General features: G+C 44.6%; 2 long non-coding RNA genes across 3 annotated transcripts in view; one reads left to right on the top strand and one right to left on the bottom strand.

The window, feature by feature from the left end:
- The window catches only part of LOC125960761 (uncharacterized), a 49,676-nt gene extending 26,560 nt beyond the window's left edge, over positions 1–23,116 (top strand). The window contains exon 3 of the long non-coding RNA XR_007470762.1: positions 22,941–23,116. This is a non-coding gene — a long non-coding RNA (uncharacterized LOC125960761). The remainder of the gene's footprint in view (positions 1–22,940) is intronic.
- LOC117203287 (uncharacterized) lies at positions 16,061–18,735 on the bottom strand. 2 transcript variants are annotated; one of them, XR_004485986.2, is made up of 3 exons: positions 18,419–18,735; positions 17,830–17,894; positions 16,061–17,177 (listed from the first exon to the last, which is right to left on the bottom strand). It is a non-coding gene; the product is annotated as an uncharacterized LOC117203287 (long non-coding RNA). The 2 variants fall into 2 exon arrangements; XR_004485985.2 differs by lacking the exon at positions 16,061–17,177 and adding an exon at positions 17,184–17,661 and having other exon boundaries at positions 18,419–18,734.
- Positions 23,117–23,381: the final 265 nt, after the last annotated feature.

Raw genomic sequence — 23,381 nt, 5'->3', positions numbered from 1 at the left:
GTGTCACCTGCATGTTTGGGTCAGAGGCAGCAGGCTTCTAAACCCTGGGTTGGAACAAAGCCAGACCTTGGGTCTGGGAAGGGGATGAACTTCTGAGAGCAGGTCAGTGATGGTGGGGATGTCAAAGCTGAGTTGTAGGCCTGGATCTAGGAAGGATATCTTGGGCACCTTTGGAAGGTCAGGTACCATACGAGTATGGGGCCCAGAGGAAAATAAGACACAGTCTCCATTGGGGGAGGATTATAGCTCTGGTTGTTGGCCAAAGGAGTCAGCCTTAGCCTGAATATTAGGAAACATAGGCCCCTAGGGATGCTTCTTTTTTAAAATATATTTATTTATTTGTTTGTTTGTTTCTGGCAGTGTTGGGTCTTCATTGCTGCGCACGGGCTTTCTTTAGTTGTGGTGAGCGGGGGCTGCTCTTCGTTGTGGTGCGCGGGCTCTAGAGTGCAGGCTTCGGTAGTTGTGGCACGTGGGCTCACTATTTGTGGCTCACAGGCACTAGAGCGCAGGTTCAGTAGTTGTGGTGCATGGGCTCAGTTGCTCTGAGGCATGTGAGATCTTCCCAGACCAGGTCTCGAACCCGTGTCCCCTGCGTTGCCAGGCGGATTCTTAACCACGGCGCCACCAGGGAAGCCCAGGAATGCTTTTGATTAAACAATCATTTTATATTTTTCTCATTAAAAATAGTAAATGCAAACTATTTTACAACCACGCATAGGAAGGCCTACCTACACATATGTATTGCTACAAGTAAAGGAGTTTGGATTCAGAGGAGTGAAGTTTAACAATGTTGCTGTCTGTGTAAACTCAGGCCTCAGTTTCTTAATCAGGCCTCATCTTCTTAATCATAAGATCATTTTGTCAGGTCATTGTGAACCTTGCATGAGACAGAGAAAGTGACTTTGTGCACTGTGCAGTCAATGTTATCTGTCATTATATTTTAAAATTTACTTTCCTTTCTGAGAAATAAATAATACATGTTTTTAACCTCTACCCGCCACTTTCCTTTTTAAAGCTTTTGGGTAGATCCTGCCATCTGCTCCTCTCTCATTGCAATGATTATAAGATAACTTGAGAAGCTAAAAAGCCTGTAATTTCCCTAAATCAGAATTTTCTTGGGCGTCTTTTGCCCTGTGAGCTGGGCATTTCAGAACATCTTCCAGAAATTGCTTTGATTTTCTTCAGTTGTCACCTCCTTTTCTGGGGTTCAGGGTAGGAGAGCTCACTCTGGCTGAGAGGCGACAGGTATTGGGTACTGTCCCACGTGGTATCTTGTATACATTGACGAAACTGACCGGAAGCTGACAGATGGAAGTGTGACTCGGGGCTGGAGAACAAAGTCCACTGCATGGGAAGCTGAGTCAAGCTGAGTCTTGGCCCTTTGCCTCAGGAACTCTTCTCCCTTCCCTCCGGGTGCTTCTGTTCTTACGCTGACAGCACAGTGCTTCTCTCTGGCCATCACTCTCCCCCGAGTCTATTCTGATGATGCGCTGACTAGTCATTCAAGTGTCAGCCAACCACGCGTTTACAATGTGGCAGGTCAGGTTCTGTGGGGCTTGAGGCTTTTACATTTGGGGTGAACGTGCCTTCTGTTTGGTCTGGCTGCCAAAACAGCACCGTAGACTGCGTGTCTTGAACAATAGAAATATATCTCTCACGGTTCTGGAGGCTGGAAGTTTGAGATCAAAGTGTCAGCAGGGTTGGTTCCTTCCGAGGCCTCTCTCCTTGGCTTGCAGACGGCCACCTTCTCCCTGTGTCCTCACGTGGTCTTCTCTCTGTATGTGTCTGTGTACCAAGCTCCACTTCTTATAAGGCTTCCAGTCATACCGCATTAGGGCCCACCCTAATGACCTCATTTTAACTTAACTGTCTCTTTAAACCCCTTATCTCCAAATACAGTCACTTTCTGAGCTACTGGAGAGTTAGGGCTCCAACATGTGTATCTGTGGGGGACACGATGCCATCCAGAACAAGATGCAAAGTTATGGATAAAAATTGAGGTTCAAGGCTTCAGAAGGGGCCTGTGTAAGTGAAGGGCCCTAAAGTTGAAGCTTTATTAGCTTCGTGGTAAGTTTGCTCCTGAGTTGTCAGCTGCCCTGTAGCTATCCTTGTGCTGGCACTGGGATGGAGAAGGAGCGGACGGCCCCTGCTCCGAGGGAGCTGGTGGAGGGGTGGGAGCGGCTGGCTCCCGAATGAGTGTTACGTGTGGAATTAGGTAAGTGTTGTAATGAGGGTGGGGAAGCAGAGAGGGTGCTGGGATATTGCAACCCTGTTCTCATGCCCTATTTTAGGATGTGAGTGGAAGATGATTGGGAAGGCAAGTTGGCTTCTTTTTTTTTTTTTTTGCGTTACGCGGGCCTCTCACTGTTGTGGCCTCTCCCATTGAGGAGCACAGGCTCTGGACGCGCAGGTCAGCGGGCATGGCTCACGGGCCCAGCCGCTCCACGGCATGTGGGATCTTCCCGGACCGGGGCACAAACCCGTGTCCCCTGCATCGGCAGGCGGACTCTCAACCGCTGCGCCACCAGGGAAGCCCAAGGTTGGCTTCTTGAAAGAATAAAGCCATGAAAAACAACACAACACAACAGCAACACCACAAAAACACCAGTGAGCTTGAAATCAGAGTATCTACCATTATACACCCTACCACGTCATGCCCTACTTATAATACAGTCAGAGCTTTCCTGAGTGAACGTGGACGGCAGGGCGCCCACCCTCATGCCTGCACCCCGCTTGTGCTCTGGGTCGGGCGTTAGTCATCACCTGTATGCCTAAGGAAGTCCAGGCTTAGCAGGGAGAGGTGCCGGGGCCCTCATCTTCCAGCCAAGCTCTCTTTACTACATCAAAGCCATTTCTTTGTGTGTGCCAGGGGCAACGTCTTTAAAAAAGAAATTTTCATGGTAGTGGGTCTCTCACGACAAGGCAACAAGCGCTAAAGCCTTCAGGCCTGGGATACAAGCCATAAAAAGGATCTGGATGAGAGGAAAGAGCACAGTTGGCTGCAGGAGAGCTGTAAGTGATGGGAGACCTGACCAGCCAGACACGAATCTGTGGAAATAGTCACTTATTTTCAACGTTGCCTAAGTCAGAGAGGGCAGGAGGGTGGAGCTTCCTTAGATAGTCAAACATTTTAGCGAATCGGGTGAGTCTGGCCTGGGAAACCAACCAAGACAAGAGTGAGGTGCTTAGAGGAAAGCCAGCTTGGGGAGATAGGGTGTTGATGATTTGTTTCATGTCAGCTTCATTCATGTTAACTATACTTTGCAGTAATTACTCTAATTAGTGGTTTTGAGCATAACGAAAGGAAATAATTATAAGTATTTATAGCTGGTCAGTGGGTTATAGATTGGACAACCAAGGAAAGTAGATGGTGAAGTGTAGTTTAGGTGAACGGACTCCATGTTATAATTAAGGTTCGCTGTGCTCTTTGTTACGTTCATCTGGCAATAGTCCATCGTTTAGCATGAACTCAGGAGCCATGTGAGAGCAGTTTTGAAGGCAGGGTCTCTGGAGTGATGGATCTTGGTGTCCCAGCATCTCTGACAGGAGCCACGATAGGGGCTCCACAAGGTGGGTGGGCTAGGGAAGGAATGACTGCATGTCTAGACCCACCGTAGCGTATCAAGCAAGCACGGGCACCTTGTTCTCTAGGTGAAGCCCACCTCCCAGGCTGAGCGGGCAAAAGGTAACCAAAGGAGATCCTGAAACTTTATCCTGTGTTGTGCGCTTGGGGTGAGGGTGACCTGGTCATTCCTTCATGAGTCTTAAAGATAGACTTCCGGGTGATGTCTGGGCGATTTCCTGGATATGCCCTGCCTGTTACCATCTCTTTGTTTATTATTTGTATGACTGTGCTTCCTCCCCTGGACAAGGGGTTAATACATGTTTGCTGTCCAGCCCCGGGCAAGAACACAGTAGATTCTCAGTAAATATCCGCTGCTGCTCCCAGCATCCCCTCCCACCCCACCCCCCCCATCCTGCCCATTCCTGCCAGAGCTCCTGACTGTCCCCTTTGATTTCCATGCCTCCACGTCCAGCTCAAGGCTGCTTTGATGCTGGAGCTCCCCCTGGTTTCACCAGCGAGCACCCGTCCTCAGCGCTCTACATCTGGCAGCCCTGGCTCTTGTTTGATGCTCTCCATCTGTTTCTCTAAGCAGTCTCACGGGAGACCAGGGGTCACATCAGCTGCTTATTGTTCCTGTTTCTCTTTCACCTGAGCCTTAAAGGAGGATCACACTTGGTTAGATCCGATTAGAAAGTCCTGATCTGGCCACTTGCTAGCTGTGTGGTTTTGAGTCACTTAACTTTGTCTCTTGAACCACAGTTTCCTTGTCTGAAGAAAAAGGGACAATAATGCCTAGCTTGTAGGATTACAGTGATTAGAAATAGTATTTTTTAAGTGCCTGGTACAGGTTTTAGCACATATAAGGGGCTCCACAAATAGTAGATGATGATGATAATATAATAGTAGCAATAATTGATGTTTATTGAGCTCTGATTATATCCACATACTTTCAAATAATGTTTCTTATCTAATATGTCTTACTTTGGATGAATTCAGCTGTAAAGAATTCTGGACCTGGGCAATGATCTGATGAGAAAGATGAGGCGACATGATGAAAAACCAATCATCGTGGAGTGTTTACTGGGTGTCAGCTGTTTTACAAATGTATACAGGTCAATCACTGATGCCATGAAATGAATGATAATGAGTAATTTTCCCAAGATTGCATAACAGATGGGAGCACAGAGCCAGGATTTGATCTCAGGTTTTTCCGACCCCAAAATCATGCTCTTTCATTTTCTGCCACTAGGATGAGTGGAACTGGAAGGATGGGCAGGCTTTGGTGTCTGTCCCTAAAGAGCAGGGTCAGTAGGACAAACTAGCATCTGAGGGAGGTGGTAGAGCGGGGCTTGACCCAAGCTGCTGTCAGCCATCAGTGGACCTGGGGTGTGAGAGCTGGTACTAGTAGGCAGAATAGATGTTATAACACGGGCATGTGAAAAGCTTGGTGTTCTAGACACTTGGTGCCTTGGAGAAGCTCACTGCCTGCCAGGGCGCCGTAACCTAAACAGGCCTTGGAGTAACTCTCCTCAAAAGAAAAGAGCTCACAGAAAAGTATTTGGGCAGAAGGCATCACCTGTGTTCTGAGGGAGGAGGTAAATGCCCAAGCTCCACCTCTTAGTGAAAGCATGTTGTCTTCTTCTGGATCTTCCTAGGAACTGGTCAGGGATGAACTTACAGGACAAAGTCCTCAGACCCCACAGCTCATAGGGTGGGAGGTCATGTAATTCACACAGAAACTCTGTAAGATGGTAGCATCACTTAGTTCTTTGCTGACAATAAGGAAACTGAAGATTGCAGAAGTGATAGGATTTCTCCAAGACTATATGGCTCATCAGTGCCGATCGAGGGTTTGAACCAATGTTCTTTGCTTTTTGCTTGAGCTATTTGCCCTATTCCAGAGATGGGAGAGGGAATTCCAGGAGCCAGGATGTGGCAAAGCCAGGGACTTGTAAGGGAGGATGGTTCATTTGACAGAATCAGGTGAATGGACTGTTGGGAGGAAAGATGAAAAGGGAGGAACACCCAAAACTACCATCCCTTAAGGACTTCTCCAAAGGCATTACAACCAGAGATCTGTTTAGTCCTCTATGGTAAAATATGGGATGTCCGAACTTTCACCTCCCTCCATTGGAAGTACTAGTGGTTAGGGAAGACTGGTGTTTGGAGCCAGATTCATTCGTTTCAAACTTGAGTTCTGCTATTTTCTAACTTCTCTAGACTCAACTTCATCTAAAAGGGGGATAGTAAAGCCTACCTTGTAGTATCACTGTGTGGATTGCGGTCAGTGTAAAGAGTTCACCTAGCCCTTCTTGGTGCCTGTGAAATGGTAGTTGCTTTTTTAAGTTTTAGTTTTATTGAGATATAATTGATACACAGCACTGTATATGTTAAGACTTGACTTACATAGATTGCAAAATTATGACCACAATAAGTTTAGTTAACACCCGTCACCTCATATAGTTACCAAAGAAAGAATGATTTTTTTTTTCCATTGTGATAAGAATTGTTAGAGTTTACTCTCAGCAACTTTTAAATATACCACACAGCAGTGTTAACTAGAATCGTCGTGTTGTACATCGCATCCTCAGTACTTATTTATCTTATACTGGAAGCTTATACCATTTTGACCACCTTCATCCAATTCCCGCACCTCCATCTCTGCCTCTGGTAACCCCAAATCTGACCTCTTAGGGCTCTATCATCTAGGAGGTCACATTTACTGAGGACTGAGAGAGATGGAGAGGGACTAAGGGAGAGAAAAGGAGCAGGACAGGAAGGAGACAAGAGGAATCTGTTTTCTCTTCTCATTTGCACACATGAAAAGTTGAGCACCCCAGGGGGTTTCCACTGCTCCCGGCTTGGCTTCTCTGCAGACCTGGCCTGCAGAGGATGTGGGAATGGGCCCAGTGCAACAAAACAAAACAAGCTCCTTTTTCTTTGGACTGTCATTAAAGCCTGTATGGGTGTGCTCTGCATGTACAAAGTATGTTTTTAGCCGAGAGCTTCAATCAGCATCTCATACAAATTGAGAAGCAGCCTCCAGCCTCCTGCCAAGCTTGCTCAGTCCTTGCCAGGGAGTGAATTTGAGGACTTGAGGGGACTTGGAAAATGTTATTCCAGTGCTGGCTTGACTTACAGCTTCTACAGCTACGATTTTAGCATGGGATCCTTCACGGCTGGTGGACCTACTTTCTCCAGGAAGAGGCTCTTCCCAGGCCCATCCCCAGCATGCTTCACAGTCGAGCCAAGAGAAAGAATATGAGTATCATAACCTGCTGGCAAGTTAGCGGCCAAATACCTCCTCCACCTGCAATGCATTCAGGCATTGGACAGACATTTATTAATCATCTACTGTGTCCCACGTCCTAAGGAGTGAAGGTTCAAATACAGTGTTAATAATAGTAGTGATATAGTTGCCATTTTTTGAGGACTCAGTGTGTGTCAGGCACGTGCCAGACAATAAGGGTATGAAGTGAGGAACAACAACAGTAATAATAATTCCCACCACGTTTTCAGCTCTGTTTTAGGCAGAGCACTCATACTTCTGCTCTTATGTTTACACCTCATATAACTTAGAGAGAATGACCTCTCAGTCAAGAATTAGATACATTTTCTCTCTCTCCAGACCTTTATCTGCTTGTCACTTTTCCAGGGAAAAAAAATCATTAAAAATAAATATTTATTTCAGATGATAAGTATTCCTCAACTGCTATAAATCTGCCATTTCTCTTCTGGGACATCCTTTAGCTGAGAGCTTTTTGAGTGAGAGTCAGGGCTTCCCATGCCAATCCCGGCTTTGGCCATGTGTCCGCGAGGCAGAGGCAGACGGTCTTCCGGTCAGGTGTAACTGCAATGTATTTTCTCAACAAAGTCTGGCTGACAATCCAATGCATATCACATCTCCTAAAGAAACCATGCATATTGCATGAGTCTCCAAATGTAGAAACAGATACTCAGAAAATACAAGTCTCAAAATAAAACCGAAACATTTCAAAACAACAGCAGTTGCAACGCCACCAAATGATTTAGTTTTTTTTTTTTTTCATCAGGATCATGAAGAAAAAAAAAAATTCCCACAGTCCCCAAGCAGAACCTGAATATCCCAGCAGCCATGGTGAGGGTTTGAAATGAGTCTGTATTATAAGTGTGGGAAAGCAGTAGACTGACAGACTTAGGTAGCAGTTTAGTTGAGCACAAGATCTTTTCCTGATCTGGAAGTCAGCGAAGATGAGAGCAGAATCGAATAGCAGTTTTTTCTTTTTTTTTTTAATTAATTTTTATTGGAGTATAGTTGATTTACAATGTTGTGTTAGTTTCTGCTGTATAGCAAAGTGAATCAGTTGTACATATACGTATATCCACTCTTTTTTAGATTCTTTTCCCATATAGGTCATGACAGACTGGTGAGTATAGTTCCTTATGCTATACAGTAGGTTCTTATTAGTTATCTATTTTATATATAGTAGTGTGTATATGTCAGTCCTAATGTCCCAATTTATCCCTCCCCGAATAGCAGATTTTCAGAATCGAGTTGCGAGATATCACTTCTGAGTGATTTGAGGCCGCGGTGCCTGGGAGCTCCAGCCTGGGTTTGGTCGTTTTCACTCTTGTTTCTGCAGGTGTGTACAGGTGTCTTGCTCCTTGTTCGTCCCAGGTGTCTACCCTGTGCCCAAGCCCCGGGCTCCATGAGCATTGGCTGGATGCTTCTCCGAGCCAGCATCCTCAGGTTGTTCTAATTCCACTTCTTCTTTCCCACTTTAGAACACATATTAGTATGAGAGTGAGACTGACATTATGTCAGGGATAACCTTTAATATGCTCTAATTTATGAAAAAAGTAACATTTTAAAACTCGGTACTTTTACTATTATTAGTGCTATGGACATCTGCTGATTTGGGATTTCTGGCATCCCTTCCCTCCTCTCACGGAAACAACTACCTCTTTTCTTTTGGGGGACTGACCGTCCTTTCTTCTTTCCCCGTGGTTGGAGGACTTGCAGTCACAGTGGTGGTGGCAGTGGGAATGAAAGGCAAAGAGTGATTTGAGAAATACGTAGTTGGAAAGTTGGTGGGACTTGGTAACTGGGCGTGGGGGGTGAGGACAGGACAGGGAGTCCAGAAGGACAGGTTTCTGGCTTGGGTGACTGTCAACTGTTAATGGAGGCATAGAAAACAGGATGAGAATTGTGTCAAGGCTGGGACGCTGAGTCTGAGGGCACTGTGGACCGTCTGGGGGAGAAGTTGGCCATAGGCACCAAGCATCTCCCCCCGGCTCTGCACACCTCCCACCGGGGTGCCTTTGCTGTGGGTGCTCTCCTACCCTTGTGCACCTTCCTGTGAGGTTGGCCTCATGCCCCACGGAGCTCTGATCACTTCTCCTTTAAGGGGTCTCTGCATCCCATGCAGATTTAGGCGGAGTTTCTGGAACACGATAACTCACTGATCTGTTTGCTCCCTTCTCCTCTGGACCCTGTGCTCACTGAGGGTGCAGTGATGTGTGACTTATTTCTGCCACCCTCACACAAGGTACAGGATATCCAGGTTCAGTGCTGGCTCTGGGGGGACCACCTGCCCCGTGTTCACGGGAGAGCCCGGCACACGGACTTGCCAGTGATCAGACAGCCACGTTGAGGAGTTTGCTGGCGGGGCCTGGGCTTGCACTGAGCCATCCTCACACTTGCCTCCAACGTGTTGCTGCCTCGCAGCTGGTTCTGCAGCCTGTGGTCACAGAGCAGGGCAAAGCCACCTGGTTTCTGTTCTAGAGGCCCTGGACCTTGGCTTACGGTCACAGGGTTGCAACCAGTGAAGTCAACACCCACGGGACACCTGTGGGGCCTGTGTCCCCCACCTTTGCCTGCTGGCATCAAAAGAGGCCACATCTGAGCTAGTTTTGCTTGAGTTCAAGAAGCCAGAAAATGTATGACGTGGGCAGAATGACACTAAATGGTCTAGTTTTGGGAGGGTTTCCTTGTACCAAGTAATTGATATTCATTCTCTAGAATTCTCATAGTAGTCATGCAAAGTAAGCACCAGATCCTCTTTTACACACGTGGAAACTAAGATAAATAAGGTTGAGTAACTTGCGAAGGTCACACAACCAGGAAGTGGGAGGGCCAGAGCCCCAGGCAGCATCACCCCCTGGTTTCATGCTCCTTCCTCTCAGTTCACCTCCTCAGCTGCCTAGGGCACTTTTCCCTTAATGATGTGCTGGAACATGTATTATCTTTCTGCCTGGGAGCTTGTTCTCTTTTGGATCGCGTCACCTCCCTCTGTTGGAAGCTGAGTTTTCTCCTCTTATTCCTTAAAATGTACCCTTGTATCCTTCTAATCCAAAGACAGGTGCTTCTTCCAACTTCTGGTCAACCTGTCCAGGAGTTCTCACCTGGCCCTCCCACTATGGGGGGCTGCAGTGCTTCAGAATAGGCCAAATTGGCTTTTCTTTTCATGGCAGACGTTTGCTAGTTGTGTGACTTCAGCCAAGTTACGCAACCACTGCAAACCTCAATTTCATCTGTAAAATCTGGTGAAAAATGGTATCATCTCAATGAATTCTTCTGAGGATTAGATGAGATAATACTTTCCAATAACTCACATGGCTATTGCAGATTAAATACAAAGGCTAACAGAGATAACGTATGAAAAGCAACCAGGAAGCATTCATTCAAAGAAATATTGACTGAGCATTTATTATGTACCAGGAACTGTTCTAGGTGCTGAACATTGCAGGAAATTATACAACACATACTTGTCCTCAATGATCTTACATCTTATTGGGGGATGACAGGAAATAAGCAAGGTAATATCTAATGTCAAGTGATGATAAGTGTAATGGGGGAAAAGTGAAATAAAGTAGGAGGGATAGAGATATTGGGGTCTGGAAGTTTTTCTTATGTTACACAGGGTGGACAGGGAATGTTGAATGGTTAAGATAATACTTGAGCAGGTACCTGATGGGAGTGAGGGAGAAAATCTTGTGTCCACCTGAATTATGTGTGGTCCATCCAGACATAGGGAGGAGCCTGTGCGCCAACCATGAGGCTGGGATGGGGTGTCTTGTTCAAGGAAAAGCAGAGGGGCCAGAGGGGCTTCAGTGGAGTGACTGGAAAAAAATGCAGGAGGTAGAGAGGCAGGAGGTGGGTGGAGAGTAGAATATGTAAGATTCTGTAGGCATTTTAAGAATTTTGGCTTTTTCTCTGACTGCTTTCGGAAGCCATTTAAGAGTTTTGAGCAAAGTATTTACATTACATAAGGTGATTTATGTTTTAATAGGATCATTCTGTCTACTGAGTGGGGAAGAGTATGTGAATGGTGGTTATGGGGTGGGGTAAGGTGACAAGGTTGGAATCGGGGATACCAGACAGGAGGTTTTTCTTATAGCAGGAATAATGAAATTAGTGATAAAGGTATGACTTTGTATGTACTTTGAAGTTAAAACTGGCAGGTCTTGCTGATGTGCTGACTGTGAAATTTAATAGAAATAGAGGAGTCTATTATCTCTCTAATATTTGTGCTTAAGCAATTGGAAGGATTGAGTTGCATTTATTGAGGTGGGAAGACTGGGGTGGAGAAAGTTTACAGGGCTGTGAAGATCAGGTGGTCAGCTTTGAAGGCTGGGTTTGAGATGCCTATTGTGTATCCAATGAAATTGTCGGGTAGATTAGTAGGTTTCCAAGTATGGCTCAATCATGATCTGTTGCTATACAATGGGGTTACGGAAGAATATATCTGGCATCCACAGTCACTTGGAGCCGCTCTTGGTGTACTGTGACTAATTTTAATGGTTTAATGGTGAATGGACAAGACCAGAAGCCACACTTAAGAAAAGCAGGGCAAAGAGGTAACTAAGGACTCAGACCCTTCGGGTATCAGGGTCGGATCACCCACAGGTAAGCCATCTAGACCAGCAGAGACACTAGGTGAGCGAGAAGGGAAACTACAATAGATCCTGGAGGTGATGGTTAATTTTATGTGTCAGCTTGGCTTGGCCATGGTGCCCCGATGTGTGGTCAAACTTAGTCTAGACATTGCTGTGAAGGTATTCTTTTTTAGATGAGATTAACATTTAAATCAGTAGACTTTGAATAAAACAGATGACCCTCTATAATGTGGGCGCACGTCATCCAGTCAAATGAGGCCTTAAGAGAAAAAAGGCTGAGGTCCCCAGAGGAAGAAAACGACAGCATCAACCCTTCCCTGGGTCTCCAGGCTGCTGGGCTCCTCTGCAGATTTTGGACTTGCCAGGCTCCACAATCATGTGAGCATGTGAGCCAATTCCTTAAGATTTCCTTTCTCTCTCTCTCTCTCTCTCTCTCTCTGTCACACCCACACCCCTTCAGCAACTGAGAAACATCAGCTGTGGAAGAAGAGTATTATCATTGCCATTCCTGTTTCTGGATAAATTTTTCATTTAAGATTAGGATTGTCATTAGATTATTATTTTTTCTCTCTTTTTTAAACTGGTTTAGGAGAGTGGGATGAGATGGGAAGAGAGTTACACAAAAGTTACAAATCCTTTTCCTGTTTTGCTGGGGAAAGACAAATTCAGGAAGTTTGTGAATTGATAACACCCGTTGCCACTGATTCTAACTCAGCCTCAATTCTGAATTTCATTTGTCCATTTTTCCTGTCTGCTCACTCACAGGGATGTCTTGTGAATTCCCGAACCTTCAGGTTGCCGTCAGTAAACAAACAGATAACTACTGTTTGTGCCAGTTTGATACTTTGAAATAGAAATTAAATGCCATGAGATAAACAACAAGGTCCTACTGTATATGAGAAGGAACTATATTCAATATCTTGTAATAGCATAATGGAAAAGAATCTGAAAAAGAATATATATACCCTATCTATCTATCTATCTATCTATCTACCTACCTACCTATCTATCTATCTATCTAAGCTATCTATCTACATCTGAATCACTTTGCTGTACACCAGAAACTAACACAACATTGTAAATCAACTACACTTCAATTAAAAAAAAAAAAAGAGGGGCTTCCCTGGTGGTGCAGTGGTTGAGAGTCCGCCTGCCATGCAGGGGACACGGGTTCGTGCCCCGGTCCGGGAGGATCCCACATGTCATGGAGCAGCTGGCCCTGTGAGCCATGGCCCCTGAGCCTGCGTGTCCGGAGCCTGTGCTCTGCAACGGGAGAGGCCACAACAGTGAGAGGCCCGCGTACTGGAAAAAAAAAAAAAAGAACTTAAATGCTGGATGTCCCTATCAGCCTTAACTACACTGTCATACTCATTACTCTCTGGGAATTTTGTAGTTTTAAATGCGTCCCACCATCAGAATCTAAACCAAGTAAAGGCGGAGATAAAAGGTGAGAAAACAACTTATTTAATATCTTTTGCCACAATGTCAATTCAACATCCTATAATATGCAAAGCCTTTAGTGACAGTACCATATACTTTATTCCTTGTGAAAGTCAGAGATGGTCTGCTGGAAATGAATTTTCCTGCTGCTTCTGTTGGTTGCCTTTGCTGTTTTGCTCCTGTGGGGTAGATCCCCAGCCCGCAGATGCTGACAGCCACTCTGGATTTGTAGCCCAAAGCACACTTCCCTCCACACACGCACTGCATCTCCACCACACATGTTGGTGCAGATGTGAATCATCTTTGCAAACAAACTGATTTCAAAGATGATTTCAAGAGTGAGTCTAATGAGCAGTGAATATGGACTGATTACTGTATTTGCAAAGAACCTTATTTTTTTCCCCTAACATTGCACTAAAGATCGGCCCAGTGCTTTCTCGCAGGCTTACAAATGTAAGTAATCAATGTGTTTGCGTAAATGTTTAAAGATGTCCACATTCATGTTTATGAATCGATGGACTCCTCATAATTGCTTTTGTGTGATCTGATAGACACAAACATAAACAGGACCCACCATATCTTAGAAGGCTTCCTCATGGAATTTAGAAAAATGTGGTGATGAAAGAAACGTTTATACCACATCAAAAAATCTCGTAGGAAGAATTACAGATGGAAGAATTCATGCTTGGATACATTCAGTTGTATATTTTTCTTTATTTGTAACATTGTCTTTGTGATTTAGTTTGTTTCCTTTATTGTGGTAAGAACACAACATGAGATCTACCCTCTTAACAAATTTCTAAGTGTACATTACCATATGGTTTACTATAGGCACAGGGTAGTACAGCCGATCTCAAGAACTTATATATGTCTTGCATAGCAGCAACGTTAATAGTTATTAAACAGAAACTCCCCATTTTCCCTTCCCCGAGATTGAGGTGCTTAAATCTACTTCTAGATCTTCTTGACTTGCTGATCCTCCATGAGGCACTGAATTATTAGCTCACAACCTCCCAATCATGCACAGAACAGATGCTTCTTGAGGTATGGTTGGGTGATAAGACAGAGTCACCTACAGAGACCTGGCTTTGGCTTCTGACTGTCCTGGGTTCAAATCAGAGTTTCTCTGACTGTTAGTTGTTTGATTTGGGGCAGGTCAACTAGTCTCTGAGTTTCCGTTTCTTCATTTCTAAAATGGGGAATATTATTTACCTGGCAGGGCTGTTATGGGGATTGAACGAGACAACATTTTTAGAGCACCCTAAAGTTTCTGGCAAGTAGTAGATGCTCAACGAAAGGTCATTTCTTCCCATACCCCTTTCTCTACCTGGAAGCTTGCTCTAACTCAGCTGTAAAGGAGAAGCAGAAGAGCATTCCTGGAGATATTTCTGGCTTACAGTAGTTTGGGAAAGCTAAGTAATTTATGGGACTAAGGGAGAGAGGAGGGGGCGCCATGATGATATTTTTGGTGTATGCCCAGTGTTTTCTAAAACTTGGGCCAATTAATATTCCTTTAACCTGGAATGCTTTTCTTGCCTCTCCCTTTAAGTAGTTCATGTCCTCCACCAAACCTTTCTTGTAGGACTTTCCCAGCCAAAGTTGCTTACGAGCTTGTGCTCCTCTGAACTTCCATACACCTCTCTCCAAACATCACATTTGTCCTGTGTCCTTTCATAGCTGTTGAAGCCTTGGCTTATAGTTTTTACTGAAGTCTATGTGTAGTGAGAGCAAAGGTACCTCCATTTCATCATTGCATATTGGACACCTAGGGGACCTGGCAAGGGACCGTATATGGCAAGTCATATGGGTTTGGGGATAGAAGACCTGGGTTTGAGTCCAGCTTTATTGTTTATTGTGTGGTATCAGGTAAGTCCCATAGATTTTCGTAGAATGTGTTTCCTTATTTATGAAATGTTTATAATAATCCCATTGGCCATTTAAAAAATAAATGTCCTCAAATTCTATTCAAAACGGGCGCAATATAAATAAAATGAATGGAATGGCTTCTACTCTACCTTCATTGAGGAACTGTTGGTCAGCCATAGCAGATCATGGCTGTGAGAGTATTTGATGAACAATAAATGCGGTACCCACGCTATGTATAGTTATTAGGCACTCATTGAATATCTCCTGAATCAATGCTTAATGGAAAGATGTCTTTCCCTTTCTCTTTTATTGGCCTGGGAAGAAGGGTCACAGCTTGATAACATGCTTGGGGGAAGGGGAGCAACAACTCTTATGGGAAAGAGACAATCAAGGGAAGGTGGCAGCGTCGGACACACAGTAAATTTAATTAAATATATGTGGAATAGGGTAGAGTGGTTGGGAAAATATAGCATAATGTAGAAAAGTGTTGAGAGGTCAAAAGAAGCAATGTAAGCATTGATTAGACTCTTTTCCCCAACTCCGACCTTCCTCGTTCCCTTTCCATGCATCATTTTTTTTGGTACAGCACTTTACACCTATTTATTTGTTCATTTTTCTATGTGTTTATATTTGTTTATCTGATTATTTAGTTAGTTTAACATCTCTCTCCCCTTGCTAGATGATAAGCTCTAAGAGGCAATGATTTTTGATCATTTTCCTTACTCGCATATCCATGGTGCCTAGAGTAATGCCTGGCTAATGCCTGCACAGGGCAGGTGCTCCCTAAATGCTTGTAGAATGAGTCATGATGAATTTTACTGTCTTCCTTAGGCTGGGAAGATATTCAAGCCACCTGGTTTTTGGCCCCAGGATTCTCCTATATTTCACGACATCATCCTTCTGGTTTCCTACTTATCTCCATCTTGGATTATCTTGTCTATTTATTTGCTTATTTGTTTGCCATTTGTTCCCTTCCAATTGAGGCTGAGTAGTGATCTGAGTACAGACGGCTCGGGATTGAATTCTGGTGCCATCACTGACTAACCGTATGGCCCTGGGCAACTTGCTTATCCGTTCAGAGCCTCAGTTTCCTCGGCTGTAACATGGGGATAATAGCAATTCCTGCTCCCAAAGTTGTTGTGAGGATTGAGTTTGTTAATGCACACATAGTACACCACCAGGCACATAGTAAGTGCTCAGTGAAGGGTTATTATTATTAAAGTATAAGTAACAAGAAGGCAGGGGCACTCTTACTTATTCTCTTACTTAGTAAGAGAGTGTCTCTTACTTATTCTGTGTAAGTAAGTGTCTCTTACTTATTCTGCTGTCCTTGGTGTCGATTACAGAGTCACCACTCACTAAATATTGATGAATAAGTGAATAAGTATGTCAAAACAAATAGTTGTAATATAGACATTTGTCTTAACAGTATCAGACATATAAGGAATTTTACTGAACAAACATTTTTGAAAAGTGCCTGCTATATGCCAGGCACTGTGGGGAGATGCGAGGATTCATCTATCCATTTATTTATTATTATCTACACGCGAGCATCTCAGGCTGAATCCATGGCCTCAGAATGCCAAGGATTTATGGGCTCCAGTGAGAAATGGTGATCTGGACTAGTTCTGGCATGATTGTCCTTTGATAACGCCCTGAACCAGTGTTCACTGGACACTAACCCACACCAGGTCCTCATTGGGCCGCAGGGATGCAGTGATGGAAAAGGCCAATCCCTGCAGCAAAGAGCTCATGGCATGTGTTTGATGTGAAAGAGACAACCAGGGTGCACTGGGGTGAGTCTATGGTAGAGAAAAGGAACGGGGCTTGGGGAGCACAGAGGAGGCACCTAGATGAGAGTTGAGGGTGCAGAGGGTGGGATACAGCTTCCAGTGTTACTCTCAGGAGCTTCACATACAGACAGTTCAGGCCAACCTCAGCAATGGTGGAATGCCACTCTGAATCAGTGAAAAGGAACTAATTATAGGACATTTTCCCCCTGCAGGTAGTTGTATTCTCTTCTGAAAGTACACCATCATCACACTCCTCATAAAGGACTGTGATTTTCTATTTGTCTGTTTTATTACCCACGACACTGAGCTCAGTGAATATTTGTTGAACCAAAATAAATTAAAATCCCAAGTGTGGTAATTTCCTAGGTTGCTGTAACAAAGTACCATAAGCTGGGTAGCTTAGAACAACAGAACTTTGTGTTTCCTCATTTCTGAAGGCTAGAAGTTCACTATCAAGATTTGGCAGGACCCTGCTCCATCTGAGACTCTGGAATCCTTGCGCCTTCCTAGGGTCTGATGCTTTGCCAGCCATCTTTGGCATCCTTGGACTTGTAGGTGCATCACTCCAATCCTCTGCCTTCACGTGCTGTTCTCCTCGCGTCTTCACATCATCTTCCCTCTGTGCGTGTCTGTCTCTACGTCCAAATTTCTCATTATAGGACACCAGTCATTTGGATTAGGAGCTACGCTTAATGAGCTCATCTTAACTTGATTAAATCTGCAAAGACCCTATTTCCAAACAAAGTTACATTCTGAAATATGGGGGGTTTGGACGTCAGCATATCTTATTTTAAGGGGACACAATTCAACTCATAACACCAGGCTGGGGAGCTCGTGGATTTTGGGGATGAGCAAGAAGGTTAGCATAGCAGGGAGCTGCAGAGGACATGCATGAGGCTGGGGGCTTCGTGGGATCCTCACCAGAGCAAGGAAGCCTATGGGAAGACAGTCTTTAACCAGAGAGTCAGACCTACCTTTGGAGGCTCTGCTACAGATATTCAGCTGAACCTTACTGGAACTTGGCTTTCTAATTTCTGAGTCCAGCCTGTTATTTAATAGGACCTAACATCTGTCCAAAGGGCTGGAGTCTGTTCCTGCCTTCCGGGCTCCACTCGACACCTGAAACCCGAGGAAGACACTCTCTGACTTCAAGCCTTGGCACTAGACAGCCTCTTTAGCCATCTGGATCAGTTCAAACCAGGTCTGATTTCAGCTTTGCCTCTGTGGGCTCCTAACAGTAGTACAGGTAGTAATATGGCTTCCTCTAGTTGAGAACACAATAGTTACCTCATCTCTGGTCTTCTGACAGCCTCACTGTTGGGGCTTCACTGGGGTAGGGTGGAGATCATCTCCTTGGAATAGAACAAAGAATGGAGCCCGGAGGGTTCATATTGACACGCACACGGCCACACAGCTAGTAAGTGGTGATGTCGGGGTCTGAAACCTGTTGCACGGAACTCCGCAGTCTTTATGTTCATCTACCCTACTTCCCTTCAGCCAAAGGCTTGGGGGCAGCTCTAGGAAGGTTTTGACCCCTATTCCTATCATTATCCAAATAAACCATCCTCTTAAATGACCACCTGCCTCCCCTGAACCTTTCTGTCCTGTTGATCCTCAAACTAGAGGACAGGGGTGGTGAGACAAAGACAGCCCGGGTCATGGAACACTCATTCCATGGAACATCATTCCTATAATGTTCTACGCGGTGTGTCTCTCTGGGTTTAAGCCATCGGCTGCTGGTGCAGGGGCGCTAGGATGCTCATGTTCTCCAGAAAGTTCTCTGGCCTTCAAGGCTGTGGGGGAATTCATCACTTTTCAAAGTAATCGGAAGATTGACCTTCCAGAATCCCGCCCCCCTCCACCCGCCCCGAGTTACCTCTCCATCGCCTCCTATGAGATCGCTGTCATCAGTGGTGTTCTGAAGGTTTCCAGTGTCGAGCAGCTAAAGATAAACGAGAGCAGTGAGCTGGACCAACACACGTTCTGCAGAGAGAATTCATTAGTGGGGGAGGTCTGAAGAGGAGTCACTTTTGCGGCTCTGGTTCCTGTCGCTCTGAATCTCCATCATGGACCATAGGAGACGTGTGGGCTGGGAGGGCGTGGACCACGCAGGCTGCTCTTGTCAGCCAAGCCGCAGAAGGGAGCCACACGGCCCCAAGGCCAACCTCAGCCAGCCACAGGGGTGGGCTCTCTCAGGAGCGAGCGGGGGGCCAGCAGGACTGGGGTTTCCGCTTTCTCACAGGAAGGCTCAATTGCTCTCCTCGGGACAGCAGGGGCCTTGCTGAGCCGTGGTGACTCAGCTTCCTGTGTGCCCTGGCAGACGAGGAGGACCCCTGACAACGCAGGGCCCCTCTTGCCTGTGCGTTCCCTCCCATCCACTTCCTGCTCTAGAAAAACTACAGTGATGATCCAAGTCTCTGTTTACCGGAAGCCTTGTTGAGAAAAACAGTTTGTACTTCACATTTCTACAGCATTTTTCACTTTATAAAAACATTTTCTCACACATTGGTTCATCCAATGGTCACACAGACTCTGAGAGTGCAGGGAGGCCACTGTCACCACTGTTACACAGATGAGGAAAGTGGGACTTGGCCCGTGAAGGGGATTGGCCAAGGCCTTGTCGCTTATTGGTGGAGGGTTGAGGCTCAAGCCCAGGATTCTAGAATACTCATTCAGGACCTTATTGTACTTTCTTGGGTGGCGCTCGGCGTTTCGCCCTTATCATGTGCTTGCTACAGGTAAAATGCTTGTTGACTGAATGACCGACTGTAATTTTCATCCATCGTGAGATGGATCCTTAGGGCTCTAAGCAAGCTACCGTGGGGGAGTGGGAAAGACACGGGCTTTGGAGAGACAACCCAGGTGCAAGTTACACTAAGACTCACGTTAGCTACATGATTTTAGGTAAGGTTCAAATTCTCTAAACCGTAGTTTTCTCTGAATACAGAGGATAATAATGGTGATTTTTCAGGGCACTTCTAAGATTTGAATGAGATAATACGGATCGAGGGATGGCATAGTATTTGCTATGTAGAAGTTGCGTGGCTCTGCAGGGCTCTTTCCATTGCCCTCACAGGGATGCTTAGCTTCAGAAACTCGTTAGAGTTAAACAAATCTTGCAGACATTTTCTTTATATATGGGACAATGCTTTTGCTTAGTAACCTCTGAAAAATTAAGGACACAAGTGTGCAAAGCAAATAAAGTCTGGTCCTGGCTCATTTAGCCACTATAATCAAGAAATGAGCTATACCCTACATGAGGATTTCCCAGTTCTGTACTCTAAGTTCTGGGTACCAAGATTTCTCATCATTTCTTTTGACTTATTTTAGATAAACATTTCTGGCCTTGTAAACAGAGTGGAACACACCCTGCATTGCAGATTCTCTGTCTGTGTTTCTTATTCCTCACTGGACGATCTGACTTTCATTGTCCCTTGCTCTTGCTGACCTGCAAGGGGTCACAGAGACACTCATCGGGATGAGGAAGTGGCATGGGGTCTGAAATGTCAGACGCAGAAATCATACTTATTTTTCAAGAATATGCCTAAACGGTCAAGATGCTATTTATTTAAAAGTACCCTTTATTTCACCAATTGGATGTTTTCTGTGATTTAACAATTTTTTCTTTGAATAGAATATATGTCGATTGGTGTTAATATCTTAGATTTCAAATTACTTACAGCCAGGAACTATGTTATATTCATCACCATATTCCCAGGGCCAGGGTCCCTCTAGATTTTCAATGACTGGTTCTTGAATGAGCAAGGGTCCTGCACTCATTCATTCATTTTACAGAAATAGACTGTGAACATTCCTGAGCTGTCATCCAGGTGGATAGGATAGTATACTGCCTTAAGGAGCTCAAGGAAAGTGTTTTTCAAGTGTTATTCAATCTGAGAGGTGAGTGTGACTCCCCACGGAGAGGAGAGACGGGTCAGGAGATGAGATCAGGCAGAAGGGAGCAAGTAGAATGCACAGCTGTTCCAGGAGATGCCTGTGAATGAGTCAAGTAAGTCTCCTCGTTGGGAGCTGGTCATGTGATCTTGCAGAGGGACCTGCCACCTTGAACAGCCCCAAACTGAATGAAACAGGAGTAATTACCACCACGGAGAGGCTAGCAGATGAGGGTGGCCTCTGGGCAGTCAAGACAAATTACTCAGGACAAATACAGTCCTATGTTCACATCTAGGACAGGGGCTGATGTGATTACTATCTGCAGAGAACCGGGGAATATTGTGATCCTATCTGCTAATGGGGACTTTCAGAGTGATGGACCTTCTGCTGGATGGAGCACGAAGGGTGTACTCACTTCTGGGGAGATGTTTACTTTGTGGTTTAGGGACCCTTTCCAGGGCCTCCTTCATTATTATTTCTTGATAAAGAGGATTTAAATAATTCAAAATTATTATATATTTTTCCTTTCAGAATCACACTGTGATGGGAAGTGGGAGAATGTGTTTAAAGTCTACATAGTTGTTTATTCTCCGTTCATTTAGTACATTTTCCTGAGCACCTCTCCTGTGCTGGTCTTGAGTTGGGCTTGGGATTCAAAGGTGGGCAAAATCTGTCCCTTCACTTTAAGAATCTCCCCAGTAGTGGAAGAAAGTGACTCATAAGTAATGACAATACACTGTGGTAAGTATAGAAAGGAAGACAAATAAAAGAGTGCAGAGGAAGGAGTGATTAATTATGTTCTTAGTAGTCAGGGAAACGTCACAGAAGATGTGTTGGGTTTTATGGATGAATAGGAGTTTTCTGGTGGAGAAGAAGAAAGCATTTTAGGTAGTGAAAATGCCATGAACAATTGCACAAGGGCAGTAAATTCATGGTTTGGGAAATAATGAATTAGAGTACTGTAGCTAGAGTTGTGTTGCCAGCTCAAATATAGGCAGCCCATTCGATGTGAATTTCAGATAGACAGTGAATACTTTTTTAGCACGAGTATGTCCCCAATATTGCATGAGACAGGCTTACACTGGAAATATTATTTGTTGTGTCTCCAGGGTTCAAATTTCACTGAGCATCCTATATTTTTATTTGCTAAATCTGGTGATTCGAGACTAGAGTACAAAGCAGATGAGACCGTATTACAGAGGTCTTTGAAAGTCATGCTTGAAAGTTTTGGCTTTAGTCTTGGTGGTCTTGGAAGGTTTTTAAACTGAGATGTGATATAATCAGATTTCTGATATTATGCTGGCTTCATGGAGGATGATCTAGAAAGGGGGAAACTGGAAGCAAGGACATTGATTTAAATAGAGGGAAAGGGAGTTTTGAACCAGGGTTACAATCAAGAGATTCTCAGGCAACAGACTCCAGGGATATTTTGGAGATGGAAGCTACAGGACTTGTTGAGAAAGGCTGAGTGTTTATGCTGGCAATCCTTTTTTGTTACAGGCACGGTATATTTTTCCTTGAAAGTTTATGACCTTCTGAACATACACTCCCAATAGTCTTGGGACTGAAGACTGTCTGGAGACTGGAATTCTGTGCCATTTTCCACATGGCTCAGCTCTTGGTTTCTTTAAAACATATACTCAGGCTAAACTCTGAGCCAGTAACTCTGAGCCAGCTCATCACAACTTGATTAAGTGGCTAAGTCCACGCTGGGCACAGGTGGAAACACTTAGTGCCATAACTTTAGAAGGGTCTATAAAAAAGAACGTCTTCCATACTTTCTTAGGAGAGATTTACTTTTTGAAGAAAGTGTATATTTTGGAAGGGGAAGGACTTTGTTTATTTCTGACATTAAATACACCTCCAAGGTTATAGAATGTATTTGGATTCTCCAGACTGGTTGCCAAGAACTCACAGAATCGTGTCAGAGGAAATTGTTTGGTTACTTTCCTCCTGTTACAGCTGGAGAAGCTGCAGCTCAGAGAAGAGATGCGACCCACCCAGAGGGTGGCAGAACTTGGATGAGGGGAGAAGATTCATGACTCCCAGCTAAAATGAAACAGGAATTCTTTAAACATTTAGAATTTGGAAACACAGTGTCATTCTTTTTCTCTATAACTACCAAATTACAAAGAATTTCTCCTTGAGATTTTTCAATTTGGACGAAAGTATTAACACAAGTCTTTTTAAAAGGGATTTCATGAAATTGTGTCATTTGAGAATAACCACATCTTATTCCTATTGACAGCCCTTTTGAAACAGATTGACTCAGCCTAATTCCTGAAGGTTTTCAAAGATGTTGGAACTCGGAAAAAGAAAAGTTTATATAAATAGGAAATAATAGTTATTTGTTGAATGCATTCTCAGCTGTAAGATTCTGACATTTTGGCAAAGGCAAGTTTTCCTTTCAATAGATCAACATTCAGAGCCAAGTTGTGTTTAAAAAGAATAGAGCAAAAAGTACTGTATTTACATTTCAAGGATGAAATGTCTTTTCTCCTTAGAAATCTGAGGAATGCTCTCTGGGACCACCGCCTGGCCTGCCTCTGCCTCATTGATTCCAGGGAGACCTTCACTGCCAGAACATCCCAAGGTAACTCCTCATTCAGGTTTGAGGGATTTGCTCCCGGTAAAAAGACTTATCCAAGTTCTCCCTCCTTTCCTCAGCAATGAGGCAGCACGACCCAGTGAGATACCGCAACGGGTCCTGAGCTCTGAGTCGTCTACTCCGCAATCAATCCTGATAGAAGATTTGGTTTTGTTTCTAATCTCTTGGTCACTGGGTATCTTTTCTTTCATATCCTATATGTGGCACCTTCCAGCCCCTTCTGAGGTAGAGGGTGGGGATGGACGAGCAAAGAACAGTGATTCTGGAGTCGCTGGGGCCCTGGGACCGTGTCCTTTACCGAACACCTTTTCCTTTCACTGCCATCCTTCCTTCATGG

The sequence above is a fragment of the Orcinus orca genome, chromosome 13 (genome assembly GCF_937001465.1).
Source record: "Orcinus orca chromosome 13, mOrcOrc1.1, whole genome shotgun sequence".
NCBI lineage: Eukaryota > Metazoa > Chordata > Mammalia > Artiodactyla > Delphinidae > Orcinus > Orcinus orca.
The sequence above is the reverse complement of the archived record's forward strand: the minus strand, read 5'-3'. Positions and strand labels throughout refer to the sequence as shown.